The sequence below is a fragment of the Rattus rattus genome, chromosome 2, assembly GCF_011064425.1.
Source record: "Rattus rattus isolate New Zealand chromosome 2, Rrattus_CSIRO_v1, whole genome shotgun sequence".
NCBI classification, from domain to species: Eukaryota; Metazoa; Chordata; class Mammalia; order Rodentia; family Muridae; genus Rattus; species Rattus rattus.
Window position 1 is genome coordinate 156966784 of NC_046155.1, and position 21521 is coordinate 156988304.

Here is a 21521-nt window from a genome sequence, read left to right on the forward strand (position 1 = left end):
GAGCATTTGAACTAATATCCACTTATCAATAAGTGCATACCATGTGTGTTTTTCTGTGATTGGGTTAACTCACTCAGGATGATATTTTCCAGTTCCCTCCATTTGCCTACGAATTTCATAAAGTCATTGTCTTTGATAGCTGAGTAATATTCCATTGTGTAGATGTACCACATTTTCTGTATCCATTCCTCTGTTGAAGGGCATCTGGGTTCTTCCCAGCTTCTGGCTATTATAAATAAGGCTGCTATGAACATAGTGGAGCACGTGTCTTTGTTATATGTTGGGGCATCTTTTGGGTATATGCCCAAGAGAGGTATAGCTGAATCCTCAGGTAGTTCAATGTCCAATTTTCTGAGGAACCTCCAGACTGATTTCCAGAATGGTTGTACCAGTCTGCAATCCCACCAACAATGGAGGAGTGTTTCTCTTTCTCCACATACTCGCCAGCATTTGCTGTCACCTGAGTTTTTGATCTTAGCCATTCTCGCTGGTGTGAGGTGAAATCTCAGGGTTGTTTTGATTTGCATTTCCCTGATGACTAAAGATGTTGAACATTTCTTTAGGTGTTTCTCAGCCATTTGGCATTCCTCAGCTGTGAATTCTTTGTTTAGCTCTGAACCACATTTTTTAATAGGGTTACTTGTCTCCCTGCAGTCTAACTTCTTGAGTCCATTGTATTTTTGGATATAAGCCATCTATCAGTTGTAGAATTGGTAAAGACCTTTACCCAATCTGTTGGTTGCCATTTTGTCCTAACAACAGTGTCCTTTGCCTTACAGAAGATTTGCAGATTTATGAGATCTCATTTGTCAATTCTTGAACTTAGAGCCATTGGTGTTTTGTTCAGGAAATTTTCTTCAGTGCCCATGTGTTTGAGATTCTTCCCATTTTTTCTTCTATTTGTTTGAGTGTATCTGGTTTGATGTGGAGGTCCTTGATCCACTTGCACTTAAGCTTTGTACAGGGTGATAAGCATGGATCAATCTGTATTCTTCTACATGAATTGACCTCCAGTTTAACCAGCACCATTTGCTGAAAATGCTATCTTTTTTCCATTGGATGGATTTGGCTCCTTTGTCAAAAATCAAGTGACCATAGGTGTGTGGGTTCATTTTTGGGTCTTCAATTCTATTCCACGGGTCTATCTGTCTGTTTCTGTACCAATACCATGCAGTTTTTTTTTTATCACTACTGCTCTGTAATACTGCTTGAGTATAGGGATAGTGATTCCCCCAGAAGTCCTTTTATTGTTGAGGATAGTTTTAGCTATCCTGGGTTTTTTGTTATTCCAGATGAATTTGTAAATTGTTTTTCTAACTCTCTGAAGAATTGGATTGGTGTTTTGATGGGGATTACGTTGAATCTGTAGATCACTTTTGGTAAAATGGCCATTTTTACTATATTAATCCTGCCAATCCATGAGCATGGGAGATCTTTCCATCTTTTGAGGTCTTCTTCAATTTCTTTCTTCAGAGGCTTGAAGTTCTTATCATATAGATCTTTCACTTGCTTGGTTAAAGTCACACCGAGATATTTTATATTATTTGGGACTATTATGAAGGGTGTCGTTTCCCTAATTTCTTTCTCAGCTTGTTTCTCTTTTGTGTAGAGGAAGGCTACTGATTTATTTGAGTTAATTGTATACCCAGCCACTTTGCTGAAAGTGTTTATCAGGTTTAGTAGTTCTCTGGTGGATCTTTTGGGATCACTTAAATATACTATCATATCATCTGCAAATAGTGATATTTTGACTTCTTCTTTTCCAATATGTATCCCTTTGATCTCCTTTTGCTGTCTGACTGCTCTAGCTAGAACTACAAGAACTATATTGAATAAGTAGGGAGAGAGTGGGCATCCTTGTCTAGTCCCTGATTTTAGTGGGATTTCTTCAAGTTTCTCTCCATTTAGTTTAATGTTAGCTACTGGTTTGCTGTATATGGCTTTTACTATGTTTAGGTATGGGCCTTGAATTCCTATTCTTTCCAGGACTTTTATTATGAAGGGGTGTTGAATTTTGTCACGTGCTTTCTCAGCATCTAATGAAATGATCATGTGGTTTTGTTCTTTCAGTTTGTTTATATAATGGACCACGTTGATGGTTTTCCGTATATTAAACCATCCTGCATGCCTGGGATGAAGCCTACTTGATCATGGTGGATGATTGTTTTGATGTGCTCTTGGATTCGGTTTGCTAGAATTTTATTGAGTATTTTTGCGTCGATATTCATAAGGGAAATTGGTCTGAAGTTCTCTTTCTTTATTGGGTCTTTGTGTGGTTTAGGTGTAAGAGTAATTGTGGCTTCATAGAAGGAATTTGGTAGCGCTCCACCTGTTTCAATTTTGTGGAATAGTTTGGATAATATTGGTATGAGGTCTTCTATGAAGGTCTGATAGAATTCTGCACTGAACCCATCTAGACCTGGGCTCTTTTTGGTTGGGAGACCTTTAATGACTGTTTCCATTTCTTTCGGAGTTATGGGGTTGTTTAAATGGTTTATCTGTTCCTGATTCAACTTTGGTACCTGGTATCTGTCTAGGAAATTGTCCATTTCCTGCAGATTTTCATGTTTTGTTGAATATAGGCTTTTATAGTAAGATCTGATGATTTTTTGAATTTCCTCTGAATCTGTAGTTATGTCTCCCTTTTCATTTCTGATTTTGTTAATTTGGACACACTCTCTGTGTCCTCTCGTTAGTCTGGCTAGGGGTTTATCTATCTTGTTGATTTTCTCAAAGAACCAACTTTTGGTTCTGTTGATTCTTTCTATGGTCCTTTTTGTTTCTACTTGGTTGATTTCAGCTCTGAGTTTGATTATTTCCTGCCTTCTGCTCCTCCTGGGTGTATTTGCTTCTTTTTGTTCTAGAGCTTTTAGGTGTGTTGTCAAGCTGCTGATATATGCTCTCTCCTGTTTCTTTCTTCAGGCACTCAGAGCTATGAGTTTTTGTCTTAGCAGAGCTTTCATTGTGTCCCATAAGTTGTACCTTCATTTTCATTAAATTCTAAGAAGTCTTTAATTTCTTTCTTTATTTCTTCCTTGACCAGGTTATCGTTGAGTAGAGCATTGTTCAACTTCCATGTATATGTGGGCATTCTTCTCTTATTGTTGTTGAACACCAGCTTTAGCCTGTGGTGGTCTGATAGGACGCATGGGATTATTTCTATCTTTCTGTATCTATTGAGGCCTCTTTTATGACCAATTATATGGTCAATTTTGGAGAAAGTACCATGAGTTGGTCAGAAGAAGGTATATCCTTTTGTTTTAGGATAGAACGTTGTATAAATATCTGTTAAGTCCATTTGGTTCATGACTTTTCTTAGTCTGTCTATGTCTCTGTTTAATTCCTGTTTCCATCATCTGTCCATTGATGAGAATGGGGTCTTGAAATCTCCTACTATTATTGTGTAAGGTACAATGTGTACTTTGAGGTTTAGTAAGGTTTCTTTTATGTGTGTAGGTGCCCTTGTATTTGGAGTATAGATATTTAGGATTGAGAGTTCATCTTGGTGGATTTTTCCATTGATTAATATGAAGTGTCCTTCCTTTTCTTTTTTGATGACTTTTGGTTGAAAATCGATATTAGAATGGCTACTCCAGCTTGCTTCTTCAGACCATTTGCTTGGAAAGTTGTTTATCCACCTTTCACTCAGAGGTAGTGTCTGTCTTTTTTTCTGACACTTGTTTCCTGTAGGCAGCAAAGTTCTGGGTCCTCCTTGCATATCCAGTTTGTTAATCTGTGTCTTTTTATTGGGGAATTAAGTCCATTGATGTTGAGAGATATTAAAGAATAATGATTGTAGCTTCCTGTTATTTTCCTTTGTAGTGCTGGATTTGTAGAAAGATATTGTGTAAATTTGGTTTTGTCATGGAATATCTTAGATTCTCCATCTATGTTAATTGAGAGTTTTGCTGAATACAGTAACCTGGGCTGACATTTGTGTTCTCTTAGCGTATGTATGTATGACACCTGTCTAGGATCTTCTGGGTTTCATAGTCTCTGTTGAGAAGTTTGGTGTAATTCTGATAGGTCTGCTTTTATATGTTACTTGACCTTTTTCCCCTACTGCTTTTAATATTCTTTCTTTGTTTTGTGCATTTAGGGTTTTGACTGTTATGTGGGAGGAGGAGTTTCCTTTCTCGTCCAATCTATTTCGAGTTCTGTAGGCTTCTTGTATGTTTGTGGGAATCTCTTTCTTTAGGTTAGGGAAGTTTTCTTCTATGATTTTGTTGAAGATATTTACTGGTCCTTTGAGTTGGGCATCTTCATTCTCTTCTATACCTAGTATCCTTATTTTTGATTTTCTCATTTTGTTCTGGGTTTCCTGTATATTTTGAGCCAGTAGCTTTTTCTATTTTACATTGTCTTTGACAGTTGTTTTGATGGTTTCTATGGAATCTTTTGTTCCTGAGATTCTCTCTTCTATCTCTTGTATTCTGTTGGTGATGTTTGTATCTATGGCTTCTTGTCTCTTTCTTCGGTTTTCTATATCCTGAGTTGTCTCCCTTTGTACTTTCTTTATTGTTTCTATTTACATTTTCAATTCCTTCACTTGTTTGACTGTGTTTTCCTGTTATTCTTTCAGGGATTTTTGTGTTTCCTCCCTAAGTGCTTCTACTTGTTTATTTGTGTTTTCCTGTGTTTCTCTAAGGGAGTTCTTTATGTCTTTCTTGAAGTCCTCCATCATCATGATCAAATGTGATTTTAAATCTAGTTCTTGCTTTTCTGGTGTGTTTGTATATTCGGTGTTTACTTTGGTTGGAGAGTTGGGCTCCGATGATGCCATGTAGTCTTGGTTTCTGTTGCTTGGGTTCCTGCGCTTGCCTCTCGCCATCAGGTTTTCTCTGGTGTTACCTTGTTTTGCTATTTCTCACAGTGGCTTGACTGTCCTATAGGCCTGTGTGTCAGGAGTGCTGTAGACCTGTTTTCCTGTTTACTTTCAGCCAATTATGGGAACAGAGTGTTCTCCTCTCAGGTGTCTAATAGTACCTGTCCACTGGCTTACAGATGTCCCTGTGGGTGGGAATCAGAAGGGCCCCTACTTCTCCTAGGTCCCTGTGCGCAGGAGGCCCAGATGGTGCTAGGCGTTTTCCCCTTGAGTCAGAAATGTGGGCAGAGATTAGTCTCCTCTTGTTTTCCTGACATGTCTGACCCTCTGAAGGTCTAGCTCTTCCTCCCACGGAATTTGGGTGCAGGGAGCTGTTTGGCTGGATCTGGGTGCAGTCTGGACTGCAGGGCTCCTGAAGCTTGACTGCTCCAATGTTCCCATGCCCAGAGGCGCTATACAATTTCCTCCTGGGCCAAGGATGTGGGCAAAGGTGGGCAGAAGTGTCGATCTCTCCTGCCCTGTAGTCTCAGGATTACCCACCCTTCTGGGTGATCAACTCTCTCTTCCACAGGGTTTGGGAGCAGGGAGTTTTGGGCCGGAATCAGTGAGTTTCTGGTGCCTGCTAGAAACCAGAAGTGTCTGGTCCCAGAGGAATTTTTCCTTTGTGTGTCTTGAGTCCACCAGGCAGCTCCCTTGGGGCAGAAAAGTTGGTCTTACCTCTGGTCTTGGGCCTGAAGTCTCTCCTTGGGGCTTGCTTTCAGCTATCTGTGAGGGCAGCAACCAGAAAGGTCTACCCTACTTCTGGGTCCCTGTGTGCAGGGAGCCCAGATGGCACTGGGTGTTTTCCTCTAGAGTCAGAAATGTGGGCAGAGAGTAGTCTCCTCTGGTTTCCCAGGTGTGTCTGCCCCTCTGAAGGTCCAGCTCTCCCTCCCATGGGATTTGGGTGCAGGGAGCTGTCTGACTGGGTCCGCTCAGATCCTGGCGCAGTCTGGACCGCAGGGCTCCTGCAGCTTGACTCCTGGTGTAATTCTTATAGGTCTGCTTTATATGTTACTTGACCTTTTTCCCTTATTGCTTTTAATATTCTTTCTTTGTTTTGTGCATCTCGTGTTTTAACTATTATATGATGGGAGGAATTTCTCTTCTGGTTCAATCTATTTGGCATTCTGTAGGCTCCTTGTATGATTATGGTTATCTCTTTCTTTAGCTTAGGGAAGTTTTCTTCTATAATTTTTTGAATATATTTACTAGCCCTTTAAGTTGTGAATATTCATACTCTTCTATACCTATTATCCTTAGGTTTGATCTTCTCACTGTGTCCTTGATTTCTTTTTTTTTTCTTTTTTTTTTTTTTTTTTTTTTTAGGGCTAGGAGCTTTTTGCGTTTTATATTATCTTTTACAGTTGTGTCAGTGCTTTCTATGGTATCTTCTGCCCCTGAGATTCTCTCTTCTATCTCTTGTATTCTGTTGGTGATGCGTGTGTCTATGGCTCCTTGTCTCTTCCTTCCTTTTCTATATCCAGTGTTGTCTCCCTTTGTGCTTTCTTTATTGTTTCTATTTACATTTTCAATTCATTCACCTGTTTGTGTTTTCTTATAATTCTTTCAGGGATTTTTCTTTTTTTTGGTGCTTTCTCTCTAAGGGCTTCTACTTGTTTACTTGTGTTTTCCTACATTTCTCTAAGGGAGTTCTTTATGTCTTTCTTAAAGTCATCCATCATTATCAAAAAATGTGATTTTAAAATCTAAATCTTGCTTTTCTTATGTGTTTGGATATCCAGCATTTTCTTTGGTGGGAGAACTGGGCTCTGATGATGTCAAGTAGTCTTGGTTTCTGTTGCTTAGGTTCCTGAGCTTGCCTCTAGCCATTTGGTTGTCTCTGGTGTTTGCTTGTCTTGCTGTTTCTGAGAGTGACTTGACCCTGCTGTAGGCCTTTGTGTCAGTAATCACAGCCTTTCAGCCTTTCCTGAGAACAGCTGCTCTGATTTCAGGTGTGCCCTGGAAACTGTCTTCTCGCTCTAGGCGAGGGCAAGAATCAAAGGCTCCTGACCCTGTTTGTTCATGTAGGTCCTTGCACCCTGCAGGCACAGTTGGCCATATGCAATTCTCTTAGTTTTGGACTGTGGGCAAGGGTATTGTCCTTTGACTTGTCAGGAGCATCCACACTTCTGAGGGTCCTGCTCTCTCCCCCATGGGATTTGGGTGCAGGAGTTGTTTTGCCTGTTCCTTTCGGTCCTGGGCACGGACCAGAACCGCGGGTACCAGTGGCTGTCTGTTCCTATATCTCTGTGTCCAGAGGCACTGTGAAGTTTCCCTTTGTTACAGTGATATGGGCAGAGGTGTGCAGAGGTGGCAGTCTGTCTTGCGGCCTCAGCATGTCTGCACTCCTGGGTGGTCCACTCTGTTCCCCACAGATAGAATTTTCAACAAATGTTCCTGGTTAAACTGGTGGTCAGCATGTAGAAAAATGAAAATAGACCCATATTTGTCACCATGCACAAAGCTCAAGTCCAAGTGGATCAAGGACCTCAACATAAAACAGATACACTGAATTGAATAGAAGAAAAAGTAGGAAAAAGCCTAGAACTCATTGGCTTAGGCAGAAATTTCCAAAACAGAATTCCAATGACTCATGCCCTAAGATCAAGAATTGATAAATGGCCCCACAGTTCTCTGTACCCAAATCCTGAGGGGGAGAGATCTGGGCTCTCTGAAATGGGGACAATCCTGAGAACTTGGAGGAGACAACTACTTCTGCCCACATTCCTGAACCAAGAGGAATCCACCTAGTGCTCTCCATGTCCTCTGGGCACAGGAACCTAGGAGATGTCAGGGACAGGACCCTTCCTGTTTCTGCCTGTGCTGAGAGCTGAAAGCCAGTCGCCAGTCCTGCCTACACACCTGAGGGCAGAGATAAGACCAACTCTTCTGCTCCAAGTGTCCTGCCTGATGGCCATAGGACACACACAGGCAGGAGCAGTCTGGGACAGGACACTTCCAGTTTCTGCCTGTGCCCAAAGCTGAACCCCTACCACAGCTCTCTGTACCCAAATCCCATGGGAAGTAGAGAGAGCTGGACTCTCAGAAGTGCAAACGATCCTGAGAGCTCAGGGGAGACTGCCACTTCTGCTCACTTTCCTGGCCCAAGAGAAACCTGCATAGTGCCCTTGGGATGCAGGAACGTAGGAGCAGTCAGCTGCAGGAACCTTCTGGTTTCTGACTGAGCCCAGAGCTAAAAGCTAGTCACCTGGAACACTGACACACCTGAGAGCAAAGGTTAGACAAACTCTTCTGATCCAAGCAACTTGACTGGAGTCCTCAGTATGCATGAACCTGGGAGTAGCTCTCTGTGTCCAGAAAAGGCTGAAAGAAAACAAGTCTAGAGGAGTGCTGACACACAGGCTTACAGGAGGATCAAGCCACTGTCTGAGACAGCAAGACAAGTTAATACCAGAGACAACCTGATGGCGAGAGGCAAGCACAGGAGTCTAAGAAACAGAAACCAATACTACTTGGCACCATCGGAGCCCAGTTCTCCCACCAAAGAAAATACTGGATATCTAAACACACCGGAAAGGCAAGATTTGGATTTAAAATCACATCTCATGATGATGGTAGAGGACTTTAAGAAAGACATAAATAGCCCCCTTAAAGAAAAACAGAACAACACAGGTAAACAAGTAGAAGCCAATAAGAGGAAACACAAAACTCCTTTAAAGAATTAGGGAAAACACAACCTAACAGGTGAAGGAATTGAAAAAAAATCCAGGATTTAAACATGGAAATAGAAACAATAAAGAAATCACAAAGGGAGACAACCCTGGAGATAGAAAACCTAGGAAAAAGGTCAGGAGTCATAGATGCAAGCATCACCAACAGTATATAAGAGATAGAAGAGAGAATCTCAGGGGCAGAAGATACCATAGAAAGCATTGACACAACTGTCAAAGATAATGTAAAACACAAAAAGCTCATAACCCCAAATATCCAGGAAATCCAGGACATAATGAGAAGAAGAAACCTAAGGATAATATGTATAGAAGAGAGTGAAGATTCCCAACTTAAAGGACAAGTAAATATCTTCAACAAATCATAGAAGAAAACTCCCCTAATCTAAAGAAATATATGCCAATAAACATACAAGAAGCCTCTAGAACTCCAAGTTGATTGGGAAAAGAAATTCCTCCCATTACATAAGTCAAAACACCAAAAACACAAAACAAGAAAGAATATTAAAAACAGTAAGGGAAAATGTCAATTAACATGTAAAGGCAGAACTATCAAAATTACACCAGACTTCTCACAAGAGACTAAGAAAGCCAGAGGTCTTGGACAGATGTCATACAGACCCTAAGAGAACACAAATGCCAGATAGGCTACTATTTCCAGCAAAACTCTCAATTAACATAGATGGAGAAACCAAGATATCTCATGACAAAACAAATTTACACAATATATTTCTACAAATCCAGCCCTACGAAGGATGATACATGGAAAACTCCAAGACAAGGAGGGAAAGTACACCCTAGAAAAAGCAAGAAAGTAATCTCCTTGCAAGAAACCAAAAAGAAGAGAGTCACACAAACATAATATCACCTGTAACCTCAAAAATAACAGGAAACAACAACTACTATTCCTTAATATCTATTGACATCAATGGACTCAATTCTTCAATAAAAAGACATAGACTAACAGAGTGGATACAGAAAGGGGACACAGCATTTTGCTGCATATAAGAAACATGCCTCAGTGACAAAGACAGACACTGCCTCAGAGTAAAGGTCTGGAAAGGTCTGGAAAACAATTTTCCAAGCAAATCTTCCAAAGAAACACGCCTGAGTAGCTATTCTAATAGCGAATAAAATCGACTTTCCACCAAAAGTTATCAAAAAAGATAAGGAAGGACCCTTCATATTCATCAATGGAAAAATCCACCAAGATGAACTCTCCGTCCTAAATATCTATGCTTCAAATGCAAGGGGACCTACATTCATAAAAGAAACCTTACTAAAGCTCAAAGCACACATTGCACCTCATAGAATAATGGTGGGAAATTTCTACACCCCACTGTCATCAATGGACAAATCATGTAAAGAGAAACTAAACAGAGACATAGAGAAACTAACAGAAGTTATGAAACAAATGGATTTAACAGATATTTATTGAACATTTCATCCTAAAATGAAAGAATACACCTTCTTCTCAGCTCCTCATGGTATCTTCTCCAAAATTGACCATATAATTGATTACAAAACTGGTCTCAACTGATAAAAGAAGATTGAAATAATCCCATGCATCCTATCAGATCACCACAGACAGAGGCTGTTCTTCAATAACAACAAAAATGACAGAAAGCCCACATGTACATGGAAGTTAAAAAAAACTCTACTCAATGATAACTTAGTGAAAGAAGAAATAAATAAAGAAATTAAAGACATTTTAGCATTTAATGAAAATGAAGGCACTACACACTCAAACTTACGGGACACAATGAAAGTTGTGTCAATAGGTAAACTCATAGCTTTGAGTGCCTCCAAAAAGTTACTGGGAAAAGCATACATTAGAAGCTTGACAGCACACCTAATAGCTCTAGAACATAAAGAAGCAAATACACCATAGAGGAGTAGAAGGCAGGAAATAAATTCAGGCCTGAAATCAATGAAGTAGAAACAAAAAGAACTATACAAAGAATAAACAATCCTGGAGGTGGTTTTTGAGAAAATCAACAAGAGAGATAAACCCTTAGCCAGACTAACCAGAGGGCACATAAAATATATCCAAATTAATGATATCAGAAATAAAAAGGGAGACATAACCACAGAATCTGAGGAAATTAAAAAAATCACCAGATCCTATTACAAAAGCCTATATTCAACAAAACTGCAAAATCTGAAAGAAATGGACAATTTTCTTGAAAGATACCATGTACCAAAGTTAAATCAGGATCAGATAAACCATCTAAATAAACAGTTCCATAACTCCTGAAGACATAAAAGCAGTTATTAAAACTCTCCCAACAAAAAATAGCCCAGGACAACATGAGTCTAGTGACAAATTCTATTAGACCTTCATAGAAGACCTAATAACAATACTCTTTAAACTATTCCACAAAATAGAAACAGAAGGAGCACTACCCAATTCTTTCTATGAAGCCCCAATTACACTTACCCCTAAACCACACAAAGATCCAACAAAGAAAGAGAACTTCAGACCAATTTCCCTTATAAATATCGATTCAAAATTACTTATTAAAGTTCTTGAAAACAGAATTCAAGAACACATCAAAACGATCATCCATCACGATCAAGTAGGCTTTATCCAAGTGATGCAGGGATGGTTCAATATATAGAAATCTATCAGTATAATCCACTATGTAAACAGACTCAAAGAAAAAACAAATGATCACCTCATTAGATGCTGAGAAAGAGTTTGATAAAATTCCGCACCCCTTCATATTAAAAGTCTTGGAAAGATTAGGCATTCAAGGCCCATACCTAAACACAGTAAAAGCAATGTACAGTAAACAAGTAGCCAACATCTAACTAAATTGAAAGAAACTTGAAGCCATGACACTAAAATCAGGGACTAGACAAGGCTGCCAACTCTCTCCCTACTTATTCAATATAGTACTTGAAACCTTAGCCAGTACAATCAAACAGTAAAAGGAGGTCAAAGGGATTCAAATTAGAAAGGAAGATGTCAAAATATCACTATTTGCAGATGACATGATAGTATTCTTAAATGACCCAAAAGATCTATCAAAGTGCTACTAAGCCTGATGAACAACTTCAGCAAAGTGGCTGGGTATAAAATTAACTCAAACAAATCAGTAGTCTTCCTCTACTCAAAGGATAAACAGGCTGAGAAAGAAATTAGGGAAATGACACCTTTCACAGTATTCACAAATAACATAACATACCTTGGTGTGACTCTAACCAAGCAAGTGAAAGATCTTCAAGTCTCTGAGAAAGAAATTGAAGGTCTCAGAAGATGTAAAGACCTTCCATGCTTATGGATTGGCAGGATTAACATAGTAAAAATGGCTAATTTGCCAAAAGCAATCTACAGATTCAATGCAATCCCCATCAAATTTCCACCTCACTACTTCATAGAGTTAGAAAGAGCAATTTGCAAATTCATTTGGAATAACAAAAAACCCAGGGTAGTGAAAACTATCCTCAGCAATAAAAGAAATTCTGGGGAATCACCATCTCTTACCTCAAGCTGTATTACAGAGCAATAGTGATAAAAAACTGTATGGTATTGATACAGAGACAGGTAGGTAGATCAGTGAAATAGCAGTGAAGACCCAGAAATGAACCCACACACCTATGGTCACTTGATCTTTGACAAAGGAGTCACACCATCCATTGTAAAAAAGATAGCATTTTCAACAAATGGTGCTGGTTCAACTGGATGTCAGCATGTAGAAGAATGAAAATTGACCCTTTCTTATCTCCTTGTACAAAGCTCAAGTCCAAGTGGATCAAAGACCTCCACATAATACCAGATACACTCAAACTAATCGAAGAAAAAGTGGGGAAGAGCCTTGAACACATGGGCACTGGGGTAAATTTCCTGAACAGAACACCAATGGCTTATGCTCTAAGACAAAGAATCAACAAGTGGGACGTCATAAAACTACAAAACTTATTTAAGGCAAAGGACACTCTCATTAGGTCAAAATGATAACCAACATATTGGGAAAAGATCTTTACCTATCCTACATCTGATAGAGGGCTAATATCTAATATTAATATCCAAAGAACTCAAGAAGTTAGACTCCTAAGAGCCAAATAACCCTATTTAAAAATGGGGTGCAGAGCTAAACAAGGAATTCTCAGCTGAGGAATGTAGAAAGGCTGAGAAGCACCTAAAGAAATGTTCAACATCCTTAGTCATCAGGGAAATGCAAATCAAAACAACCTTGAGATTCCACCTCACACCAGTCAGAATGCCTAAAATCAAAAACTCAGGTGACCATAGATGCTGGCAAGGATGTGGAGAAAGATGAACACTCTTCTATTTTTGCTGGGAAGGCAATCTGGTACAACCACTCTGGAAATCAAGTTGGAGTTTCCTCAGAAAATTGGAAATAGACCTACCTAATGACCCAGAAATATCATTCTTGGGAACATACCCAAAAGATTCCCAACAATTTGCAGGGGCACATGCTCCATTATGTTCATTGTTGTCTTATTTTTGATAGCCAGAAGCTGGAAACAATCCAGATGTTCCATGACAGAAGAATGGATATAAGAAATGTGTTTTATTTACACAATGGAATACTACTCAGCTATCAAGAATGAGGACATTCTGAGTTTTGTAGTCAACTGGATGGGACTAGAAAATGTCATCCTGAGTGAGGTAACTCAGACCCAAAAGGACAAGCATGATATGTTCGCACTAATAAGTGGATCTTAGCCAAAAAAGAGTACAGAATACTCAAGATACAGTCCACAGGACTAAAAACAATCAACAAGGTGAGGGGCCCAAGTGAGGACACCTCACTTCTACTTGGAGGGAGCAGAAAGCAATCACAAGGAGGGAAGGGAAAGGGGATGGAGTTGGGGATAGAGGGGAACACGGTCTGAAATTGGGTGGGTGAAAAGGACTGAAGCCCTGAGGGCCAGCCGAAACAATGGAAACTGGTGACCTCAGTAGAAAAGAAGTTGGAAGGACTCTCTAGAATGTACCAGAGACCTGAGAAGTGGAAGACTCTCAGGACTCAAAACAGGGGATCCTAGATGAAAGGCCCTACAATGGGGAGAAGGAACTTTTTTAATCCACCCCCAGAAGAAAGACAGAGCATCAAGTGAGGAATGGGGTTGCTATTCCACAGCCAAGGTTCTGACCCCATAATTCTTCCTGTCTAGAAGAAATGTAGGGATGGAAATGGAGAAGAACCTGAGGAAAAGAAGTTCCAGTGACAGGCACAAAGTGGGATCCAGCTTAAAAGGAGGCCTCAAGATCAGACACCATTACTGAAGCTATGGGGCATTAACAAAAAGGGACCTACTGTGACTGCTGTTCAAAAGATCCAACAAGTAGCTGAAAGAGTCAGATGCAGATATGTGCACCCAACCAACTAACAGAAGCTACTGACTCCTCTGGTTGAATTGGGGAAAAGCTGGAGGAGGACAACCCTGTCAGAGGACCAGTATTCCCAATTAACCTGAACTCCTGAGACCTCTTAGACACTGGGTCACCAACCAGGCAGCATACACCAGCTGAGATAAAGCCTCCAACACACATACAGCAGAGGACTCATGGGTCTGGGTTCAGTCAAATAAGATGCACTGAACCCTCAAGAGACTAGAGGCTCCAGAAAGTTTAGAGGTCTGGTGGGGTGGGGACATCCTTGTGGAGATAGGAGAGGGAGTGGGGGCATATGAGGAGGAGGTATGGTATGTGAAACTCTGGGGGGGGTGGACCATAAGGGGAATAAAATCTGAGTGTGTGTGTGTGTGTGTGTGTGTGTGTGTGTGTGTGTGTGTGTGTGTGTGTGTGTGTGAATGATTAGAGAGGCATACACTAACAGCTTGACAGCACACTTCAAATTTCTAGATCCAAGAGGAACAGAAAGCAGGAAATAATCAAACTCAGAGCTGAATTCAACCAAGTAGAAACAAAAAGAACTATACAAAGAATCAACAAAACCAGGAGCTGGTTCTTTGAGAAAATCAACAAGATAGATAAACCCTTAGCCAGACTAATCAGAGGGCAGAGAAACAGTATCCATATTAACAAAGTCAGAAAAGAAAAGGGAGACATAACAACAGAAACTGAGGAAATTAAAAAAAATGATTAGATCCTACTACAAAAGCCTATACTCAATAATATATCTGTAGGAAAATCTGTAGGAAATGAACAATTTTCTACACAGATATCAGGCACCAAAGTTAAATCAGGATCAGATAAACCATCTACACAGTCCGATAACCCCTAAAGAAATAGAAGCAACCATTAAAAGTCTCCCAACCAAAAAAAGCTCAGAACTAGATGGGTTTAGTTCAGAATTCTATCAGACCTTCAAAGAATACCTAATGCAAATTCTCTCCAAATTATTCCACAAAGTAGAAACAGAGAGAACACTACGCAATTAATTGTAAGAAGCCACAATTATGCTTATACATAAACCACACAAAGACCCAACAAAAAAGAACTTCAGACCATTTTTCCTCATGAATACTCATGCCAAAATACTCAATAAGTTTCTTGCAAACCGAATCCAAGAACACATCAAAATGATCATTTACCATCATTAAGTAGGCTTCATCCCAGGGATGCAAGAATGGTTCAATGTATGGAAATCCACCAATGTAATCCAGTATATAACCAAACTCAAGAAAATAAAACACATGATCATTTCATTAGAAGTCGAGAAAGCATTTGAAGGCATTTGACAAAATTCAACACCCCTTCATGATAAAAATCTTGGAAAGATCAGGAATTCAAGGTCCATATTTAAACATGGTAAAAGCAATATCCAGCAAACTGGTAACCAACATCAAACTAAATAGAGAGAAATTTGAAGTAATCCAACTAAAATCAGGGACTAGACAAGGCTGCCCACTCTTTTCCTACCTATTCAATATAGTATTTGAAATCCTAGCCAGAGCAATTAGATAACAAAAAGAGGTCAAAGGAATACAAATTGGAAAGGAAGAAGTCAAAATTAGCAGTATTTGCAGATGAGATGATAGTATACTTAAGTGACCCTAAAAATTCTACCAGAGAACTCCTAAACCTGCTGAACAACTTCAGCAAAGTGACTAAATATAAAATCAACTCAAACAAACCAGTAGCCTTTCTCTACTCAAAGGATAAATAGGCTGAGAAAGACATTAGAGAAATGACATCCTTCAAATAGTCACAAATAATACACAATACCTTGGTTTGACTCTAACCAAGCAAGTGAAATATCTGTATGACAAGAACTTCAAGTCTCTGAAGAAACAAATTGTAGAAGATCTCAGAAGATGAAAAGATCTCCCAAGCTCATGAATTGACAGGTTCGACATAGTAAAAATGGCCAATTTGCCAAAAGCACTCTACAGATTCAATGCAATTCCCATCAAAATTCCAACTCAATTCTTCACAGAGTTAGGAAGAGCAATTTGCAAACTCATTTGGAATAAGAAAAAAAAACACCTCAGGGTAGCAAAAACTATCCTCACCAATAAAAGAACTTCTGCGGCAATCACCAACCCTGACTTCAAGTTGTATTACAGAGCAATAGTGATAAAAACTGCATGGTATTGGCACAGAGACAGGCAGGTAGACAATGGAATAGAATTGAAGACCCAATCATGAACCCACACACCTATGGTCACTTGATCTTCGACAAAAGACCTCAAACCATTCAGTGGAAAAAAGATAGCATTTTCAACAAATGGTGCTGGTTCAACTGGATGTCAGCATCCAGAAGAATGAAAATTGACCCCTTCTTATTTCCTTGTACAAAGCTCAAGTCCAAGTGGATCAAAGACCTCCACATAATACCAGATACCCTCCAACTAAAAGAAGAGAATGTGGGGAAGAGCCCTGAATACATAGGCACAGGGGGAAATTTCCTGAACTGTACGCCAATGGCTTATGCTCTAAGATAAAGAATCAACAAGTGGGACCTCATAAAACTGCAAAGCTTATGTAAGGCAAAGGACACTCTTTTTTTTCTTTTTTCTTTTTTTCGGAGCTGGGGACAGAACCCAGGGCCTTGCACTTGCTAGGCAAGCGCTCTACCACTGAGCTAAATCCCCAACTCCGGCAAAGGACACTCTTATTAGGTCAAAATGGCAACCAACAGATTGGGAAAAGATTTTTACCTATCCTACATCTGATAGAGGGCTAATATCCAATATATACAAAGAACTCAAGAAGTTAGACTCCAGAGAATCCAATAATCCTATTAAAATTGGGTATAGAGATAAACAAAGAATTCTCAATTGAGGAATATGGAATGGCTGAGAAGCACCTAAAGAAATGCTCAACATCCTTAGTCATCAGGGTAATACAAATCAAAACATCCCTGATATACCACTTCATGAAAGTCAGAATGGTTAAGATAAAAACTCAGGTGAGAGCAGATGCTGTGAAGGATGTGGAGAAAGAGGAAAACTCCTCCATTGCTGGTGGGATGCAAGCTGGTACAACCACTGTGGAAATCAGTCTGGTGGTTCCTCAGAAAATTGGACTTAGCACTACCTGAGGACCCAGCTATACCACTCACGGGCATATACCCAAAAGATGCTCCAACATATAACAAGGACACATGCTTCACTGTGTTCTTTGAAGCCTTATTTATAATAGGCAGAGGCTGGAAAGAACCAAGATGTCCTTCGACCAAGGAATGGTACAGAAAATGTGGTACATTTACACAATGGAATACTATTCAGCTATGAAAAACGAGTTCATGAAATTCTCTGGCAAATTTGTGGAAATAGAAAATATTATCCTGTGTGAGGTAACCCAGTCACAAAATTACACACATGGTGTGCACTCACTGATAAGTGGATATTAGTCCAAAAACTTGGAGTATCTAAGAAAAAATTCACATACCCTATGAAGCCCAAGAAGAAAGGAGACCAAAATTTGGATGCTTCATTCTTTCTTAGAAGGGAGAACAAATTCTGGGAGGAAATACAGGGACACAGAGCAGAGCAGGGAGAGAAGAAAGGTCATTCAGAAACTGCCCCACCTAGGCATCCACTCCATGTCCAGTGCCTAAGCCCAGCCACTATTGCCTATGCCAATAGTGCTTGCTGACAGTAGCCAGATATAGGTGTTCCTGGAGGGGCTCTGCCAGAGAGGACATTAGCTGGAATTTTCAACAAAGAGTGGATCGAACCTTAGAGACCATATTCAGTGGATAGACATGGTCCCCAGTTGAGGGATTTGCTTACGCATCCACCTCAAAAATATTAGTCTAGAATTCCTCCTGTCAAAGGGAAATGCAGGGAAAAAGAATGGAGCAGAGACCGAAGGAAAGGCCTTCCACCCAGAAACTTCTCAATTTAGGATTCCATCCCATCTGAAGACACCATACCCAGACCCTATTGCTGATGCAAGAAGTGCTGCTGAGAGGATCCTGGTATAGCTGTCTCCTGCGAGGCTCTGCCAGACCTTACCAATACAGATGCAGATGCTTGCGGCTGAACATCCCACTGAGCATGTAGACCCCAAATGGAGAAGTTAGGGCAAAGACTGAGGAGCTGAAGGGGTTTGCAATCCTATAGGAAGAACAATATCAATGAATCAGAACCCCCAAAGCTCCCAGGGACTAAACCATAGATACATCCATGGATCCAGCTGTATATGTAAAAGAGGATTGCCTTATCTGGCTTTGATGAGAGGGGAGCCCCTTTGTCTTGTGGAGGCTTGATGTTCCAGCATAGGAGATGCTAGGGTGCTGAGGTACGAGTGGGTGGGCAATTGGGGAAGCACTTCATAGAGGCAGAAGAGAGAGGGAGGGGATAGAGGGTTTGTAGAGGGGAAACTGGCTAACGGTATAACATTTGAAATGAAAATAAAGGGAATAACCAATTAAAAATAGAAACATCATGGCTAATCTTTCCTCCATGCCACAAGAGGGCGCCCATGCCTGACACTGCCTGGACTCAGAGGTTGTATTAATCAGAGTCATGAGATAGAACCAAACACAGATGGCTAAACAGTAAAATAAAGTAAGGCAAAAATAATATAAAATAATAAAAATAAGATATGTAAGAATTTTAAAAGTTCAGAAAATGATTCCTAATGATACTCTGCTATACTTGTAGATGTGAATCTAGCATAATCATCTGGCATCATCATCATTAGGAAGGCTTCATCCAGCAGCTAAGGAGAGCACATGAAGAGCCCCACAGCCAAACTATGTAGAGCTTGGGTAATCCTGCAGAAGAGGGGAAGGAAGAATTGTAGGAGTCAGAGGAGTCAAGGACAACACAAGAAAATGGCCCATAAAAATCTACTAACTAGTGCACATAGGGGCTCACAGAGACTAAACTCACAATTAGGGAGCCTGTATAAATCTGAGTTATGTCTTCTGCATATTTGTTATGGTTGTATAGCTTGGTTTTCTTGTGGGACTCCTATGATTCTTCTGCCTGTTTTGGGTAGCTGCCACACCCACTCCAGTGGAGTCTGTGTGACAGGAAGCTCTAGTGCTTCGTTTCTGTCCAGAACAGAGGCCTGTGCCTAGAATGGCTTGGCCTCCTGGAGGGCCCTGGCCATCTCCCTACAAAGAGATGATGACTGGGGTCTATGCTTGCAGTGCAGGTGCCTTCTGTGTTCAGCCTTGGTGATCTTAGCAACTTTAAGCCTGTCAACAATATCTGATTTTAAGAATATAGCAGTGTGGGAAGATGGTCATGTACCTGTAGATGTCTCAGGAACTGAAAGTTCAGAGACGGAAACGTCTCACACCATCCTGATCCTGATAAACTCAATGGCTACGATGAATTCATTTGCTGCACCCATTAATTCCCAGCAAATAGGAGAGAGAGTAATTGCAGTTACTAACAACATGGCTGTTCCAGAAAAGCCTTTCCCCCCTTTTGGAAAAGTTTTGTTTAGCATGACTCAAAACAGTAATGATTCTTTTAAAAAGATTATAGACAAGTTCCAACAAGTTGAACAAACTTATCAAGAGTTAACTATGGTTACAAAAGTTTCCTTACTATTCTGAGGGGCCATAAATATAGAGTTTAAACTTTATTATGGGGGCTGGAGAGATGGCTCAGCAGTTAAGAGCACTGACTGCTCTTCCAGAGGTCCTGAGTTCAATTCCCAGCAACCACATGGTGGCTCACAACCATCTGTAATGGGATCTGATGCCCTCTTCTGGTGTGTCTGAAGTCAGCTACAGTGTACTTATATATTATAAAAAAACTTATATATATTTAAAAAAACTTTATTATGACAAAGATAAATGATGAATACATACCTGGTGCCCACAAATCTGTCAGTATAACTGCAGTTTTTTAAGCTATTGTTTGCAGTTGAGAACTGTTTCCTAGACTGTACGTTCAGCTTTCCTCCTTGCAGGGTACATTGGTGGGGTAATGAATAAGAGCTGGATGACTGCCAATTATGATGGACCTGTTCTAACTGCTTAAATCTATGCCAAGAAGTAAAGCTTTTTGCAGCAGCACACGCCTCGAGTTTGTGTCTGTCTGTCACGCCGAATCCGTTCTCTACCTGAAATCCAAGCCTTGGTCCCTCTGCTGACACACTCCCCTGGGTGGTCTGCGGCAGGTAGCCTTTTTCTCTTGCTGGCTTGTGTTACCCAGTCTTAATATGAATCTTACTGCAGCATGATATCCCATGTTTGGTTGATATCCCTGGGATATCCCTGGTTGATATCTGAAGGGAAACAGGAGAGGAGTGGATCTGTGAGAGAAGGAAGGGAGGGTAGGGAGAAGAGGGAGGGGAAACTGATCAGAATGTAAAATAAGAGAGAAGAATATACTTTGAAAAATGAAATAAAAGCTGACACCATTGTCCCCAAAACACCACTCTTATAACTTGGTTGGCTCTCTTGACACACACTGTGGAGCGCCTTACTAGAGCACCCTACTTTGCCAGTACCTGAAAAGGATTAGGAGGCAGAAAAGGAGTCGTGAGCTCACAAGGGGTGTGTCACCTTCAGGTGGTGTAAGAAGTTTGAGTCTTCCTGATTCTCACTACAGGACTGTTCTCTTTCAACTGTTAGTTGCTACCACAGAGCCTTATAGCCCCTCCTCATAGCAGAACACAGAGGTGTCCCATATAGAAAGTTATTTTAGGAATAACTTCCTTGGAACCCAAAGTATACCTAATCTCTTTAGCAAGGCACCCCTGAGCCCATCACAGAGTTGCCCTCCTCTTAGTTAGACTTTTGTATCTTGTCACCACACCCGGAGGTGGTCAGTTACCTGCTCTCACACTAGCTGACTTGAACAAGATCATTCCGATGATTTCACAAGGACAATGTCACAGGGGAGACATGATACTGCCTGAGTGGGCACTTTGCTCAATGGGGTTATTAGTATTGTATCTATACCATGGGGTTTCACTGAACCACCTCTCCTAGGTCATGTATTCATATGTCTTCTATAACCTGATGATTGCAGGTAAAGGACACATACTTTGTATGATAAGACTTCATTGGAATCTTAACATCTCTACATATGGGAAAACAGGCCAAGCCAACAGACACATCAAAGAACAGGTTCTGGTTTGTCTTCCTGACCTATGCCTGAGGCTTGTTGCGTGAAGCCAGACACACACTCTGAATCAACCTAGAGTCCCTGCTGCATTTTCTTTGATGAGCAATACATTCTATCCTCCTTGTCCTCTCCTCTTCTTTATTCATCTTTGATTCTAGAATAATTGGACCACACAGGAATAAACTACCATAGAACATAAGTAACCAACCAAGGAGGACCAGATTGACATCATTAAATGGTACTGAAACTGTTAGAATTAGAGACTAACAGCCTTGGAAGCCTTAACAAACCAGGCTTAGCCATTCATCTTCAATAATTCAATTAAAGACAATTAGGAATGGAAAGGAGCTTTTTTCCCAATGTGATTGTTTTGGAAAGCATAAAAGTGTTCTCTCTCTCTCTCTCTCTCTCTCTCTCTCTCTCTCTCTCTGTCTCTCTGTCTCTGTCTCTGTCTCTGTCTCTCTCTCTCTCTCTCTCTCTCTCTC